This window comes from Candoia aspera, chromosome 7 (assembly GCF_035149785.1).
Source record: "Candoia aspera isolate rCanAsp1 chromosome 7, rCanAsp1.hap2, whole genome shotgun sequence".
Classification (NCBI taxonomy): domain Eukaryota; kingdom Metazoa; phylum Chordata; class Lepidosauria; order Squamata; family Boidae; genus Candoia; species Candoia aspera.
The window spans coordinates 44,858,255-44,876,184 of record NC_086159.1 but is presented as its reverse complement, the minus strand read 5'-3'; positions in this window follow the sequence as shown (position 1 = coordinate 44,876,184).

Below are 17,930 nucleotides of genomic sequence, written 5' to 3'. Positions count from 1 at the left end.
GTTTACAAGAATACAAAGGTACAGAGATAATTAATGAATGATGTTTGTGTGAAATAGATCTACATATATTTCCTTTTCTTTTCTCGTATGTCTAACTTGTTTGCTTGATATTGATAGTCTTTTTCTGTGTTTTCATAACATTATGTATCTCAAAGGAACATAGTATACTGTAGGTGTGCATGTATGTATATGATATATTTCGAAATATGAAGGTTATGTTCCAGCCTAAATTATGCATTATTAAGCACCTTTACTGGAGTTAAGCACTTTCTTCTGGAAGGAACATGGCATAAATTGTATCAGTATAAAATGTATTTATATTTTAATATCTTGTAATACATAATCCATTAACAAGTTGGCTGTAGCTGTAATATAAATAAAATCTATATTACTGTGTTGCCATATGCATGAGGGAGGGGATACTAGTTTGGCTCTAAAAAAAAGTACTTCCTTTTTAATTTGTGGGCAAATGAGGCTGTTATTTCAAACATGACAGACTGTTTTCTTTTACTATCTTCTAGGAATTGTAAATGAAAATTATAAATAAGGAGAAAGTATTAGTACTGAAACTTTAACAAAGTTCTGTAACAATGAGTTGCTTCCTCCCACTCCATCACCCCTGCCTTAAAATTACCACAGGAGTTACTTGGAAATAGCAAACACATAATAAGCAATTATTTTCTTCATCAGTGGTCTGCTTCATTTCAAACCACTGTATATAAACTCATAACAAAAAAAAACACATTTGCCTCTGTACAAAATATATAAATGTTTCTAAATCCTCTAGGACTCTGAGTCTTTTACATATAGCAAATGTATCCCAGTTCAATAAGCAAGTGTAATCAAAGGGAAAATAATATCACCCTATAAAATAATGCTGTATTTGTTTATTGCAGTATTTTGAGAGTAACCTCTAAGTGAGGTTATAATATAATTGAGTAGACCAGAAAACAATTTTTTCTGTTCAGTCCAAGGACAGCTACAGGAAGCAACTGTGTTGAGCTGAACATTTATTGAAAGAAGCTAAATGAGCTGAATGAAAATGAATAAGGGGTCAGTATAGTTAAACTGGTAGTTAGAAAGACCAGAAGAAAAGACTAGTCAAAGGTTCTGGACAGGATTTTTACACAAGGGGTTACTTGGACAGTTAGAGAATGCCTGTTGCAAAGGACACTTAAAACAACAACTGAGGAGTTTGTTTGAGGCTGGTTATTCAGGTTTGTAAGGAAACTGCTCAGAGCTGTGAGCCAAGGAAGTATTTCAGGCCAAGGAAAGCCTACTGAAAAAGCTGCAAAAGCTGCAATGGTAGATAGACACAATGACATAGTAGTGATCTTCAGACCAATAGCATACAGCCAATCTTGGCAAAAAGAGATGTAGAAAAACAACACTCCTGGAAGTCAGAGGTAAGGGAAGAGGAGAAAGCAGAGAGAGAGATTGCTGTATCCAGCATCTGTTTGGGCTGCATGAGATTCAGCTGGAGAAGAATATTAAGGAAATCTAATTTGTGAGAAAAGCCACTGAGATGTTATTTGCTGAGGAAGATTCTCTTAAGTAATTGGAACAATAATCAGCATACCAGCCAAGCTATTCCTATACATTACTTGAAAAAAAATGCTTTATTCCTTCTTGTAAATAATTCTCTTAATCAATGTTAATCCTTTTCAACATCTACATGAAAGCACTGGGTGAGATCATGCGTCACCACAAGGTGAGGTATCATCAACACGCTGATTATACCCAATTATACATCTCCATCCTGGGTGAGGTAAGTGATGCTGTGACTGCTCTCTCTCGGTGCCTGGGGGCTGTGGGGGCCTGGATGGGGAACAATAGGCCTCAGCTGAACCCTGATAAGATGGAGTAGCTGTGGGTTAATGGCTTCTCTGTATCCAGAAAATTGTCATCTTTAGTTCTGGATGGGGTTGCACTGCCCCAGACAGACCTGGTGCAGAATCTGGGGGTCCTTCTGGACTCATGAATCCTGCTCAAAGAGCAGGTGGCAGTTGTGGCTGGGGGGGCCTTTGTGCAACTTTGTGTTGTGTAACAGTTATGCCCTTTCCTGGATCGGGAAGCCCTCCAAACAGTCACTCATGCCCTGGTCATCTCCCATATAGACTACCACAATGCGCTGTACGTGGGGCTACCCTTGAAGAGTATCCAGAAGCTACAGCTGGTCCAGAATGTAGCTGTGCGGGCAATTCTTGGTGCCCCAAGATCGAAACACGTAACACCTTTGCTGCACAAGCTGCATTGGGTACCAGTTTGTGTCCAGGTCCAATTCAAGGTGTTGGTTATTACCTTTAAAGCCCTACATGGCATGGGTCCAGGCTACCTGAGGGACTGTCTCATCCCCATGATATCAACCTGTCCCACCTGATCACGCAGAGAGGGCATGCTGTGGACCCTGTCTGTAAAAGAATTCGGTTTGGCAGGGTCCAGGAAGTGGGCCTTCTCTGCAGTGGCTCCCACCCTTTGGAACATTCTGCCCCTGGAAGTGAAGCTAGCACCATCGCTCCTGACCTTCCGGAAGACCCTGAAGACCTGGCTCTGCCACCATGCTTGGGGTGGGGAGGGGAGTAGTTATTCCTGGGGATGGCTGGTACCTTAGAGTGCTCTTCACATACATATGATCTTCTATTGCCATCTAGATTTTTATTTTATATTTATATGTTGTGTTTGTGTTTCTATTTCTATTTTATATATTATTTATGATGATTGTTTTTAACTTGTTTTAATCTTGTTAGTTCTACTGTAAACTGCCAAGAGATGGGCAGTGGCAAAATTTGAAAAAATAAATAAATAAATAAATAAATAAATGCCTTGAGTTGTTTATCTAGTGTGGGTACAGGTGCAAAGCTTATACTGTGGAACTAGGATACTGAGGATCACAACACTTAATACATTTATTTTGGTGGTAGTGACTAGACAAGTTTTTAATTTAGGGCAAATTAATATAGGGATTGGTAACTTTTTCATGCTGCTGAGCATGCCCCCCTACAACCCCCCACTGCAAACAACAACAAAAACAAAAGCCACCAGATCAAGACATCCACAAACCCTTGAGAGATCTCGTTGGTCTTGCACATGATCTCATGGTTCCTGAAATCTTGTATCCAGTGTTTGGAACTTAGCAATTTAAAAATGTATTTTATTCTGCAGTGTGAAGAAAACACATCTTTCCTGTGTCCAGAACAAGGTTTTGGAGATAGAACTTCTATAGTGTTAATTATTTCTGATATCACTTCTGTTCCCTACAAGCTTATATAAGTGTTGAACTATATAGTCTTTGATTAATTCAGGGTATTCTAAAAAATCTGGCTTACTTCAAGGAACAGCACAGACAAATACAAATTTCATTGTATTACCTGCTTTTAATTGTGATTCTGAACTTGGGAAAATTATAGGCATCAATCCATTGTGACATTTGAAAATATTAAAATATTAAAAATACAGAGCAGGAAAGTACTATCAGATCTTATCCTACTGTCTGTACAAAATTAGAAAATATGGTAAAGGCATTAGGCCTGCTTCTGGTTACATCCTTTGTTCTACTTACAGTTATTGCTAAAAATAACAACCTTCCTTCCTTCCTTCCTTCCTTCCTTCCTTCCTTCCTTCCTTCCTTCTTTCCTTCCTTCCACAATCTAGTGGTTCTATTCATAGGTAGCCATGGGGGAGAAAGGAGGGCAAATCATGACACATTGCATGGTGACCTAATTATGCAAATGCCACAAATAGGTAATTGCAGCATTTCCATGGTTATATCATTGTACCCATATCCTCATCTCAGTTTGCTCCAGGTGCCACTGGCTCTGTTTAAATAACACAGGAAGCCATAATATGTTGTATTTGGCTTTGATTTCATATGAAGTGTGAACACAGCCATTTGGTTTGCAAGCCATCATTTAAGATTTAGTATTATCTGTGATCCTACTGTGACTTATTTAACAAAAATGGATGAAGCAAACTCTAACTTCACAGTGGAGCATAACTGTGTTTTTATGTGTGTCTCTGTGTGTGTATATTTTTCACATATCTTGAAACCAGAATCAAATTCTTAGGAGCTTCAGAAATTAGGTTGCTGAACATTTTTTCTGATTTTCTTATAAACTTGTTGAGATGCTGAATATGGTAGAATAATCAAGTAATAATCAAATACAGTTGGCAAATTGGAAGTTGCAATTGTTATAAGTAAAAGGTTGATGCTATGATAATGAAATCTGACTCATTTTAAATGAGAAAATGTAATTCTCTCTATGAAATATATAAAATATGACAGCATTTTTCAGGAAACATATAAATGCAGTAGCTGGACTGTGGTAGAATTAAGACCTTGAGATTATTAATGGTATGAAAAAATATTATTTAGGGAGTGTTCTGGTTGTAATGCAGTAGCTTATATACTTATATCTTTCTACTACTCTTTGTAAATCTTCATGGTATAAATCTTATGTCAGGTTGCCATCTACTTCATCCCTTCATATAAATAATTATTTAATCTTTACAATTTTTCATATTTTATAAACCTGAACTTCTTTTTAAATAAAATTAGTCCCCCATTTGTAACCTTTTTAACATTTCTAAAGTTAACACTCTGTAAGAAGGAATAGGTATTAGAAATGTCATACTTCAAAAATGGAAGGTGCTTTGACTTGTCCAAACACAAGTTCATTATCTCTCTCCTCTCCATTCAGGCTCAACAGAAGCCTGAAAAAAAAGAGGTTCTACTTTAATAGATATTAAAGAGGTGCAATACTTGTACAAGGTCTGAAGAACATCTTCCAAATCATTTGTGAAACACCTATGGTAGAGTCTTAATACTATGTAATTTTGGATTGCTCCTGGATTAAGCATTGTAATCGGAGGCTCTAGTAATCTCTTTCACAAAGGAACTTCCTAGCCCCTTGTGCCAGCTGTGCCCACTTTTGTGTAGTAGTGGTACATCCACTCTAATCCATACATTGAAACCCTTTGTTATAGAATTCTTTACAATAAGATATGACAAAATTTCTATATAGCAATCATCTGTCAGCTATCTGTTGTCTATCTATATTTCTATCATCATCTCTATCATTTATTTATTCTGGTATTTCTATGCTACTCTGCTCCAAACTAGCTCTGAGTAACATACAATAGAAAATAAAGGTTAAAAACATAAAAACTGTGTCAATGAATATGTCTTATGATAGCACTAACCAGCAGAGGTAGGTCATAAAAGAAAACCTAAACACCTCTTCTCAGAAATTCAGCAGGGAAGAAGGGAGGTTCTTTTATGTGGGGTAAGCTGTTCAATAGGAGGGGTACAACTATTAGGAAGGCCCTGCTTTGGGACCCCTGTAGATGGAATTCCTTTGGAAGGGAAACCCTTAGTATGGCCTTTCTGCCAGATTTTACAGGATGGCTAGACTCATTTTGGACCATATGGTCTTGGAGACCATCAGGCTCTGAGCCATGATGGTTTTATAATAAACCAGACAAACTCACAGAGGGCTGTGCTACCAATAGCTAATATTAGTTATTGTACTACTTGCTGAATCACAGACAGTAAATCTCAAATACCAGCTGCTAGGGAACAACGACAGAAGAGGACTATCACTCTCCTGTTCTGACTCAAATGCATCTGGCTGGCCATTGTGAAACACAGAATGCTGGCGTAGCAAGAAATTTATATGTTCTTTTGTTCTTATTTAGAAGACTGTAATGCACTTTATTGAGCTGTTATTATGTTTGGTCTGGTAGCTGCAGCTGCTACATAATAAAGTGGCTTGGATCTTAAGTGAGATTGTACACATATTTCTGTTTAGAGATAGAAGAATCAGAGGAACTGCAACAGTACTTTTCAGCCACAGAACTAGAGTCAAATTATTGCTTTGGGCTGATGAAGCCCATTGCTTCATATGATAACAGTTGCTGAGCACTTCACGTGATTTCATTGATAAATTTTGTATGTGTTGCTTACAGTGATAATGCTTGCTTGTGGAGGACCTTTTGTTGTAAACTGAATCGAAGTTTGTTTGCTTTTTTTAGATATGGTGAACAGTAGATAAATTGATAACACGATGAAACAATATCCACAAAAAAGTTAAAATAATGATAACATCAGAACACCTCATTCTATGGTAGATGTTAAAATTCCTTCAGTTTTTTAAGATGATATTTAAGATTTTACAGAATAATACCCATATCAATCCTCCTAACGGGCTCTTCTTCACAGAGATGTGAATGTGCACTCTTCCAGTACTTGAGTCAGCAAAAAAGTATGACAGGTATCGCAACCAGGTAACCTTGATGTCCAGACATTGTCTGAGGTATCCTAGTGTACAGCTTTAAAAGTAACAACTGGTACTTTGAATAATGAAGTGGAACTTTGAACAGGTCTTCTGTGAGGAGGTAGAACAATGCCAATTGTGCATTTCATGTTGAAATGGGCAATTTATAAGAATTACTTCTGCCACTCTAAACTGCTATCTCAAACAGGGTGCATAGCATTATAGTGTCACTACTCTGAGCTATATCTACCAATGCTACCTTCTTTTTGTTTGCACCATGAACACAACATAGGTGACTACAGAGGCATGTCTAGGAGCATAATTCCCAGGCAAAGCAGCCCAGACCCGTTGAATTCTCCAGTATTGCCCCTCTGTAGATGGAAAGAGAGTGCTCTGACTTTGCAATGACATATTTGACTTCAGGAATTTGTTCTGCATTTCTGCCCCTTGCAGCAGTCTCCAAAGCTGCTTCTTTCCAGCATCAGTAGAGAAGAGGCTAAAGGATAGGTGTCAAAAGTGGCCAAAGGGTATACTGAAGAGGTAGTGGAGGTACAGTTAAGTTTCCCTCTCCCCCCAAAATATGATTTTTATTATTATTATTATTTCATTTATCAGCCACCTCATCTTTAAAGAGATCCCAGTTTTGCTGGACTGAAAGTTCTTTGATTTTGCTTCACTAGAACTTTGCTGATATTCCCCTGGGCAGTCAGTAGTTCTTTTTTTATCATGCCATCCATCATTCTGTCACATTTTCTAGTTGTTCCCTGTAACTGATAAGCCAATTTCAGTGGCACTTTGGTGGATGATAAGTCCTCATTATTCCAATCCTTAAGCCTAAATTTTAGTTAGATTATTCCATAAAGAGACCACAAAACATAGGAATTTACTTGCCCTCAGGATATATAAATGGGAAGAGAGGGTTCAAGATAGATTAATTCATTGTACACTGAAGCATAAATCTCACATCTGTCCTTTATACAAGCCAGTACACCCCATTTATTAATGCTGTTCTCTGTGTTGCCAGGTCTAAGCAATTAACTCACACTGACTGGCTTCTCTATCAAAGAGCAAGAATACTTTGTTAGTTTGCTTATCCTAGGGATGTACTGAATTTCAAAGCAAATTGCATAATGTAGACATATATTCAGAAATCTGAAATAATTAAGAAACCAAAAAAACAAACAAGGTTTTTAAGGCTGATAAGTTGCCAAAAATCAAAGAGGCATAGCTTAGTTTAAGGGAAATGAAGTAAATTCTCTATACATACCCAAATCCACTTGCCTGTGGTGAACCCTTTTTAAATTCAGATAGAAAGCAATCTTTCCTAGATTTATTTCTATTTCTTGGCTTCTTCCTTGTCTTGTAGTCCTCCATGCATAATGGAAAGATTCAGTATTTTCAGCTGCACAATATGGATTCCTTACTACATTTTTTTAGAGAATCTTCCAGATTTTGTTCAACAGTATACAGACAGACATAAAGACATACTTAGAGGGGGAAAAGAGTCTTCTGTTTCTTTCCCCTACCCCACCCTAAGATTATTTTAATCTCTGCAGACTAAGTCTACTAAGAATAAAAATTGTTACCCACAGAATAATAATGGTATAATGGTATTTGGTTTCTGTCAATGCCCTCTTGTGTATTTTGAATATAATGAATAAAAAAGCACTTTTTGCTTTCATATTCTTCTGACAGGCTTATGAAAAGAAAATAAACTTCTGCCAAGAGGTACTCATTCCTCATAGTATTCCCAGTCACTGAGAAGATCTGGCTTCCCTAATTCTTCTTCTGCATCTGATAAGACCATGCTAATGCTGCATTCCCTCCCTTTAATCCTGCCCTTGTTGATGAGGAAGGCAATGTTGTCATCAGACTTTGCTGGAGACTTTTTCATGTGTCTGTTGTCATCATTCAGCTTCCAATCAACTTCAGAGGGCTATCACAAAACATGAAAGAGCAAGATTCAAAGTAGGTGTGGTCCTAATGAATCCTACCTCATGGCAGTGATGGCAAAAGTTTGGCTTTTAGAAAATACAAGATAATCCAAAAGCGAATATGCTAGATCATTGTCATAAAGTACACTTTCTTCACTGCATTATTAGGTATTTTAAAAATATATTATGAAGAGGTTTGATATGTGTGCAATCCTAGAGCATCTTTACCCCAAAGCTTGGAGAATTCCAAGCTTAGTTGTTTTTGGAAGCATCCGAGATTTCATCTGAGTTGGCTTTTAAAAGCTTGGGATTATGGAGTAATTTTAAATTAATTTCCTACACCACACAATATATTTTAATAACCATTTCAACTCATAGTTTTATTGAATTATTTTCATGTTGTGACTTGGCCAAAGTCCTTAGAATGGGACAGTTTTGCAAAGTAAACAATATATATGAATTATCCTATTCAAGACATGGGCAATTTTTAAAAAAAATAGTATTAACAATGAGTCATTATTAAAATGTTCAGGTAATCAGCTAAGACTACATGTATGCATAATCACATGTTTGGGACTGACAAGGCTACTTATCATCGATTAACATTCTAAACATTCACTTTATTATTTTTGAAATCCTAGGAAAGCCAATGGCAACAGGTGCATACAATGTATAGACAAATGAAAGTATGTATTTAGTTGGGCTGTGCACTGCTTCAGTTTAGTTCCAAAAAAGGTCCTTTGGAGCATGTGGGGGCTGGAGTAGAGCCTGTGCAACACTTTAAAGTAACTGCATCTCTAAAGTAATTACATATTATTAGTGTAACTGAAATGCAGCCTAGATCATGCCAAGTGTTGCTAAATAGGTAATCATATAACTGCAGTGGAAAGCACACAGGAACCTACACTTATCAAGAATGCTTAACTCTGCATTGGGAATAATAATATAGGAAAGGCAACAGGGAATGTTCCTAGGATTATAATCTGTTGAAATTAACTTCCTTACATCATGATGACTGGGAAACTTATTGAATTGCAAGACTTCAGACAATAATAAAGCAATCCCATGGTAAATCTAGAAAATCAAAGTGAATGACTTCTTTTTTTTCCCTTGCTGGCCCACAGTGGCAGGTGAGAAGTGTGTCATGTGTGTGTGAAGGAAATGGTGTTGGCTCAATCCATTTTCTATTAGCCTTTCATTGCCATTATTATTATGGTTGGTCGCACAGTCATCCAGATGTTTAGACTGGATTTGGCATTTTTGTTCACCTATCAATGGCATTTTTGTTCACCCAAGGGCCAGGGATAGCCAAATATTCTTGTTTAATAATATTAAAGGTATTATCACAGCAGGATGTAAGCTGTTTGATCATGATCATGATCATGATCATGATCATCATCTGATGGCCTTCTAATATGTTTTTCCAGGCAGAGATGCCAAAAATACATCTCAACTGGTAATCAAAATTATAATTTTATATGTATGTATGTATGTATGTATAAAATATATTTTTGGAAGCAATATCTGATCTATTCATTACAGTTATTTAATGCAAATTTGCAAATTTGATTCTTAGTCTAATATATGATCATTGATGCTCCTTTTTTTCATTTCAAGCAAAACTGATATTGTGAAGAAAGTAAACTCTTCCACTTCACCCAAGGATTCATTATTTTATAATATTACCCTTTTCCCCACCTTCAGCCTTCAACAGAGATCTTATATGTACTTGTCTGTTATGAGAGTAGAATACACTTTAAATAAGGTGAGATGGTAACTACTATGGATCAACATGGTATATCATATTATATATGATAAGGCCCACTTTTTTGTCATTGGTTGCAAGAACTAGGTAACTAGCAGATGCTTTAAGATTTCTTAAAAATTTGCAACAGTTCAATGGCAGATTAAGTTCTACAATCTCTCAACCATATGGAAAAATATTATGTATGTCTGCTATCAGCTGTATTCTTTATGGTGATATTTGGTGATCCACATCAAAGAAACTTCTCTTCTCCAGTCAAGGTAAAGACTCTCCAAAGTATGTAGACATTCATTCGTTAGTGTAATGGCACTGGCTTCCATTTAAACTCCATCTGGCTTCCTTTATAGCTATGCTTTCAGGAATAGGAAGCTTTAGATCATTTGATAACCCAGTTTAGTCTGTTGGTGCACAGTAGATAGCTCCAACGTTCCTGTTTTTTTTCCCGTAGAGCAGTTTTAAGTAAAGGTGGAAACTATTTGAGATGACATATTGTGTACATATCTAATTTCTTCAGCTCAGCTGTACTCGAACTAACAAATGAAATGATCCAGTAACTCAAGAAAACTCCTGTGTGTGTCTGTGCATATGTTCATCTATGTATTTGACAGCTAAGTGCATCTTTCTTGTTCTTGCAGTATCCTAAGTGTTATGTTCATGCCCCCATGCTCTCCAAAGCAGTATTTAGAATCAAATCTGAAACACTGTACAGTCCTAATATTTAGAGTTCCTTACAAATAGGAAGGTGACATGGAAATAAATACATATATACACAGTTGTTTGTCCACACATAAGTTTGGTTCTTTGGACAGATTCCTTCCCACCCTACGTCATGTATTCTTATCCAAATACTTTCCATTTCAGCATTTCAGCACTCAACCTCATCAATAAAGAAGCATGGATACTGATAATGTCTCCTAGACAATCAACTCTACAATGACTATAGCTTTGTCTAAATGTTTATGGCTCGTTAATGAGAACTAGACCATATACAATCTAAGTCTCTGATTAATTATTTATTTGCCAGAGCATGGTGACTTTTAAAGTTCACTTGGTAGAAACAGAGAGAGAACTGTTTGTTTATAGATACTTTGTACAATTCAGCACTTCTATATAATTTTTGTCTTCCGTGGAGAAGTGACATTAAGCATGATTCTAGGTAGAGATTTTAATACTAAGTCCTATAATCATTTTAGTGGTTTAGCAGCATCTTATGAGACAAAGCTATTGAAGAATCAATGCTCAACTTGCACAAGTTTAATGAAATAAAATATTTCAGATACTTGAATGCTGCAGCTGACATGTTTCTAATCAAATGTCCTCTTAAAATCTCATTGCTTTCCAATTTATTTTCCTTTCCAATTTATTTTTTCTAATATTCTTACAAGTGAAAGATATGCAGAGGGGAAATATTACGTGGATTAAATTTCAACTTAAATTAAACAATACATTTAACTTAGTTTAAAAACAACTATGTCTTTTCTTGTGACAAAAGTTTAGCATTTATTCATCTGATATGCACAGTTGAGTAGGCGCTCATGGCAATGAAATGCTGTTGCAAGCAAGGGCTATGGAACTCAAATCAATATGATACAGAGGCAGTAATCAACATGTAGATTAATGAACAGGATTTTATCCATTGGGGTCTAAAGGAACAAAGACCAGCTGAGCATTTTAATTGCTGAGTTATAGTTAAATCTCAGTTCTGTATCTACCGCCATCCATTATGACCATTGATGCATGGCAGGCACTAAAAGGGAAACAATAACATGAAGATTCATAAGTAGGAGAGTGAAAATGAATGGTGAGTGCTGGGAAGAACTGTGATCATTCTCGTCTCTGTGAAAAGGATTTGCAGTAATGTTGCCAATTTTGTTGGTTTTCATGGCATCTGACTTTGGAGGAGACACACTGTCTATGGTTGCAAAAAATCAGGAGTCTGATAGCATGTTTTCTGACTAATGATTTTTTATTCAAAGGTATAAGCCTTCATGGGCTGTGGCTCACCTGACTGTAATCCAAGATGAGTTTAACCAGAACTAATGGTAGACTGAAATATCATTCAGCCATCTCAGTCTTTATCAATGTCAGTGTTCTTTTGAATAATAGCTGAAACTAATTCATTAATTCAATTCAAAGCAACTATATAAATTGGATATTAAAAAGTCTGCTTCAGTAAATTCACTTACATGAGTTCCCTCTCAATGAAAACAGTTTTCTGCAGTACATATATATGCAAATACATTTGTTTAGTTTGTGTTGGATAAATAATATTCAACCTGCTCCGCCCTGGCCTTCTTTAGAGTTTTGGAGAATCTTTCATTAAAGTTTATTAAACAATCTCTTGTATTACATGAATTATTTTTACTAATTCACATTTAGATTTAGGTCTGGGGTCCCATTTTTTATCAACTTCATGAAGGACTTAAAATTCCCTTTAGAATTCAATTCAATATACTACTAAAACTCTCATGTCTGCTTGTCTGTTTGTAATCTTCAATTGGGCAAAACAGTGCATCATAGGGCAACAATTTTTCAACCAAGGTACCTCAAATGGGCTAACTTACAGAATGCATTTATAGAATGCATCCAAAATCCCATCCTGAAATTTAGCAAAGTTATGGCCGCTTCAGTGCCATCATGCTGCTGCCACTTTAGCACCACCATGCTGCTGTGGTCAGCCACAGTCACATGACCATCATTTCCAACACTCCCTGACAGCTTCCCAGAAGTCAGTGGGGAAGCTGGAAGGAAGTCAGAAGTTGGTCCTGCTCTCACTGTTTTTTTGCCTGCCCGTGGTCTTTCTGTTTCTCTGTTCAGGTAAGGAAATATCTCCGAAACCATGACCCAATGGGTCATGGGTTGTCTAATAATTTTTAAATTTATACAGTTTTGAATCATTATCACTGTAAACTGAATATCAATTCACTTTCTGTATTGTAACCAAGTTAACTTTACTCACTCTCTTCTAAAAATTCAAGTTAGAAAAAACATTTCACAAAAGATGATATGCTTATGGCAAAGTAAAAGGCCTTTTGGTTCTCTTGTCATTTTATGCCTGACACAAGATTCTTCTCAAAATTAGTCATTCTCAGGATTTCTCAATATCATTGTATGTGATTGACATGCACAATTTGTAAGACCTATGATTCTGAATGACTGCTTATTAGAGCTGAATCACATGACACCACAACAATTTGTTTACATGGTAGGCTTCCATTATATCTAAACTTTTCTTCCTTTAATGGCTTCTGCCTACATGTGTTCAACAGTATTAGATAAAATTAAACAATCAAATAACCAGCTTTTACATAATAAGAGACATTATCATGCAAAAGCATATATCTGAACTAGCCCTTTGTTGGTATATGAAAAGAATCCTCAACTTTTTATTGAAAATGTCAAATATTATTTCTATTTCTAATGTAATAGCCAGGATGTTAACAAAAATTCCCCAGGATAGCTCAAGGTATTCTCTGACCTTCTTGTGTCTCCTTCTGTCTTGGCAGCCACAGGGCAAATGACCATCTTGTTCACAGATGGCCATGGCCACAACCTTCCCTTTCTGGCTAAATTATAACAGATGTAAAGTAACTTTATTCTTTTTGGCATTTATACCATCCTCTAGCCTAATTAACCCTGCCACTATGACTATAATAATCAGCACTGCATTAAAAAGAAGCAACAGATTGTAAATATATTTATTCCTCCATTTAGTAAGAATTCTTCTGTTTCTTGCACCTGAGCTCCTTCAAACCCAGCACATACACAACAGTGATAAGTCTAAGCCAATCTTCCAAATAAACTCAGCAAGGTTAAAAAGATTTTATTTCAATAGGAAAGAAATGAGTTGATTTGAGGAATGCCAGTATACCTACATGTCTCTGGTTTAGTCTAATCTTTTGCATCTGAATTCTAATATGTTACCTCAATAATATTCCAAGACACTGACATTTCTGGGGACACCTGTTAATAATATATGTGGCAGTTATACATTTTTTATATAAAAAGCTGTCTTGAAAGGTACATCTTTCTAGATAACTTGCCTAGGAAAAAAAATCTTGAATTATTTATTCTTATTTTGAGCGCATAATGAACAATATTTTTACAAGGTCAAGTACCAAACAACAACTATTAATAATATAGTTCTACATCTTGAACATGACATGCTTCTTTCTCTCTCTGCGTATGAAAAACCACACTGGGAGAGAGAAAAATGGTGCATGAAATTTAATCTGGCAATAATGGATTGGATCCAAGGTTTATTCCTATCAACAGGAACATTCCTTTAGCAAATCTCTCTTCTGGATTTTCTTTGGCAGATCCACTCTGGAAGCTTCCATTGTTACCCCACACTGCTCATAAGAGTCCCCCTAAGGCATTTTTGCAGGAGAGAAGGCATACAAAGCTAGATAGGGAGGAAAGAAATGGTAAAAACAGCTTTCTCCCCATTTCTCCAGGAATGCTTGAGTGGAATGGAACAGATTCCTTCTGTTCACAGGAAGCAAATTAAGATTCAAACCAAAATTCTATAGTCAAGAAAAGGATAAACAACATGTGCTATTTTATTTGAGGACACACACACACACACAAACCAATGTTTCTATTTTTTTTTAAAGCTCCATTTATTATAAAATAACAATTGCAAGAACTCTTTCCAAAATGAGCCCACTAGTTCCCAAAACTAATCTCCATCAGTTACAATCTCATACATATAGAGAGATGAGTCTGTGAATAGGAATTGTTCACCTTCTTAAATATTTATTTATTGACTTAGTTATTTTTTCCTAAGATTTCTATGCTGCTCCCTTCCACGCTGGCTCTAAGTGGCATACCAGAAAAAAGACACTGCATTAAAAACAATGCACAAACAGAAAATAGTACTATGATAAAGGCACCAGCCACCAGGAGGAGAACCAACGATATTGGCTCCCATTTTAAGAAATTTTTTTCTGATGCAAACTCAGCAAATCAGACTTCCTCTCCCTCTTTACATCTATTTTATTGTAACATCTGAAAAATGATGGAAGGCTTGCATCCAAAGCAAAATACCTATGACTGACACCGGAAGTAAACATGATATTTTATATTGCTAAAACCTCAGTAGCATAAATTATTACTCCTGTCTGCACAGTTGAAAACAAAATAACTCAGTATGCAATCAGAGCTATAATGTGAGATGACACCATTCTTAATTGGCTGATGTTACTGGGATTAAAACTGAAGCAATGCATTACACTATTTATGATTTATGCCATATTATGCTTTTTGTGGGAGCATTCTTTCTAGAACTTCTTTAGATGAGACATTCATACAAAAAGACTTCAATCATGTGTAGTAAATGGTAGTGCAAGAATCCCAAATCCTATTGTTGGCATTTCTTTGTTTTTGCTTGGACCAAGACACTAGGTTACTATGGTAATTGAGTACTTTCTTAAGTATTGGCAGGGTGAAGAGATTGAACTTAATTGTCCTCAGTTTGGGGGTTAATAGCTGCATTGCCTGGGGGAGGGCAGCTTGCTTGGACTTGTTTAGTTTTGCTTTTGCAGCCTCTCAGCTCAGTGCTCTCTGAGTGTGTGTGAATGCACAGCTTGTAAAATATGTTTTTGTGCTTTCTGTAAATGAATTTATTTTTATAGAAATGCCTGGTGTGTGGTTTTTCTGATCTCTTGGGGCAAACGCTTTCCAGCACTCTGACAGGTTATGGGCCCAGTCCAGAGAGAGCAGAGAGATCAGTTCCACACCTCATGCACATTTTAAAGGCAGGTAGCAAAGACCTGTGAAGATTTTTTTTTTTGAGCCGCCTGGAGATTTTCCAGCCACTGCTGGTCTGCAGGACAAAGAAGCCAGATAAAATGACTTGCAAAAGAAGGAAGAAGCCATGGCTGCCTCCCAGCCCTCAGTGATGCCTCTTGAGCATCTATCAGAGACCAACTATTTGAATTGGGCCCTGAAGATGGAGATGTATCTTCGCAGAGAGAATCTTTGGCTGCCAATTGGTGAGCAAACCCCCCAAAATCCCAGTGCTGAATGGCTTAGACAGGATGAGCGGGCTAGAGCCACCATTATCCTGGAAGTTGAGGACAATCAGCTAGTCCACGTGCAAGGTATGCAGTCTGCAAAGCAACTTTGGTACACTTTGAGAGACTTATATGTAAAGGCAACAGCAGGGAGTAAAGTTACCCTGACAAAAAAGCTGTACAAAGCCTACCTTGCAGAAGGAGATAGCCTTCCTGAGTGCCTGCATTATATTCAGCAGCTGTTTGTTGAGTTGCAGGAGAGAGGAATGGAATTTACACCTCTCACAAAATCCTATATCCTCCTGTCCTCACTGAATGAAATGTGGGACATGCTGATTTGTACCCTGGAGGCTATGCCTGAAGCAGACCTCATCCCATCATATGTTACACAGCGCTTACTTGCTGAATGGGAGAAGAGAGAGGAAAGATCCCCCCCATCTCTTCTGGAAAGCTGCAGCACCAGAAAACATGGGAAAAGAAGGGAACAGAAGCTGAGGCCACAGCACTAGCCAGCCAGCGATGCTTCACTTGTGGTTCAGCTGGACATTTGCAAAGAGACTGTGCCATGAGACCCAAGAGTAGAAAGACAGAGAAAAAGAACACAAGGGCAACACAGAAGAAGGCTCTTCAGACAACCCAAATTGCACAGGTTGCTGAGAAGGGTAATTCTGATGTATGGGTATTAGATTCTGGGGCCAATTGTCATTTATGTAATTGTAAAAGCTCTTTTGTGTCACTGTCTAAAACTGAAAGACAAAGTGTATCTTTGGCTTATGGGTCTGTGACCAAAATTATGGGACAAGGTGACTTGTATTTATCCTGCTTGGGAGAAACTGTAAAAGGTGTGTTGTATGTGCCAAATTTACAATCAAACCTTTTATCTGTGGCACAATTGGCTGCAACAGGGTATGTCATAACATTTAAGAAAAATGGTTGTGAGATACATAAAAATGGAAAATTGTGTGCTACTGGTATATTAAAAGACTCCTTGTATGTTGTGCAAAATGCAAGGAAGCCAAGCTGCAAGGCTGCAGTTGGCAACACTCCATATCATGACCAATGTGTACACCTGATGCACAGGAGATTTGCTCATGCTAATTTCAAGTATACAGCACAAATGCCACAGCTGTGTGCTGACCTAAAGATAAAACCCTGTGACAAATACTTAGATTGTGTAGTTTGCAAAGAATGCAAAACACTAAAAGCTTCTGTGAGTAAGCACAGTGACAGAATTACAATTAGATCTTTGGAAATTGTACACTCTGACATTATTGGTCGTTTTGCTTCAAGTCTTGGACAAGCAAGGTATGCAATGACCATCATTGATGATTTCTCAAGATACACATTTATCTACACCTTAAAACATAAAGATGAGGCATTTGAGAAATTTAAAGGTTTTGTGACATGGGCAAATGGAAAATTCCCTAGGCCTGTATCTGCACTCCAATGTGATAGAGGAGGAGAGTACCTTTCTCACAAATTCAAAAGGTTCCTAGCAGAAAAGGGGATAGAACAAATTATTTCTAACCCTTACACCCCTCAGCAAAATGGTGTTGCTGAAAGAAAGGGCAGAACCTTGCAAAATGCAATGGAATGCATGCTTAAAGATTCCAGGTTATCATTCAGATATTGGGCAGAGGCAATGTCCACTGCCTGTTATGTGCAAAACAGACTGTATAACTCTGTGATTCAGGACACTTCCATTTGTTTTACGGTGTGAAACCAAAGGTAAACCATCTTAAGGTGTTTGGTAGCACTGCATGGGTTCATATTCCAAAACAGCAGAGAAGGAAAGGAGGCCCCACAACAAAGAAAGCCATTTTTGTTGGATATGAACAAAGCCAGAGGAGCTACAGGTTCATAGTGGGTGACAAGTTATTAATTAGCAAAAGCGCTTCTTTTGCTGAGCAAACCTGGGGGAGATTAAATTTTAGCTCTCCAG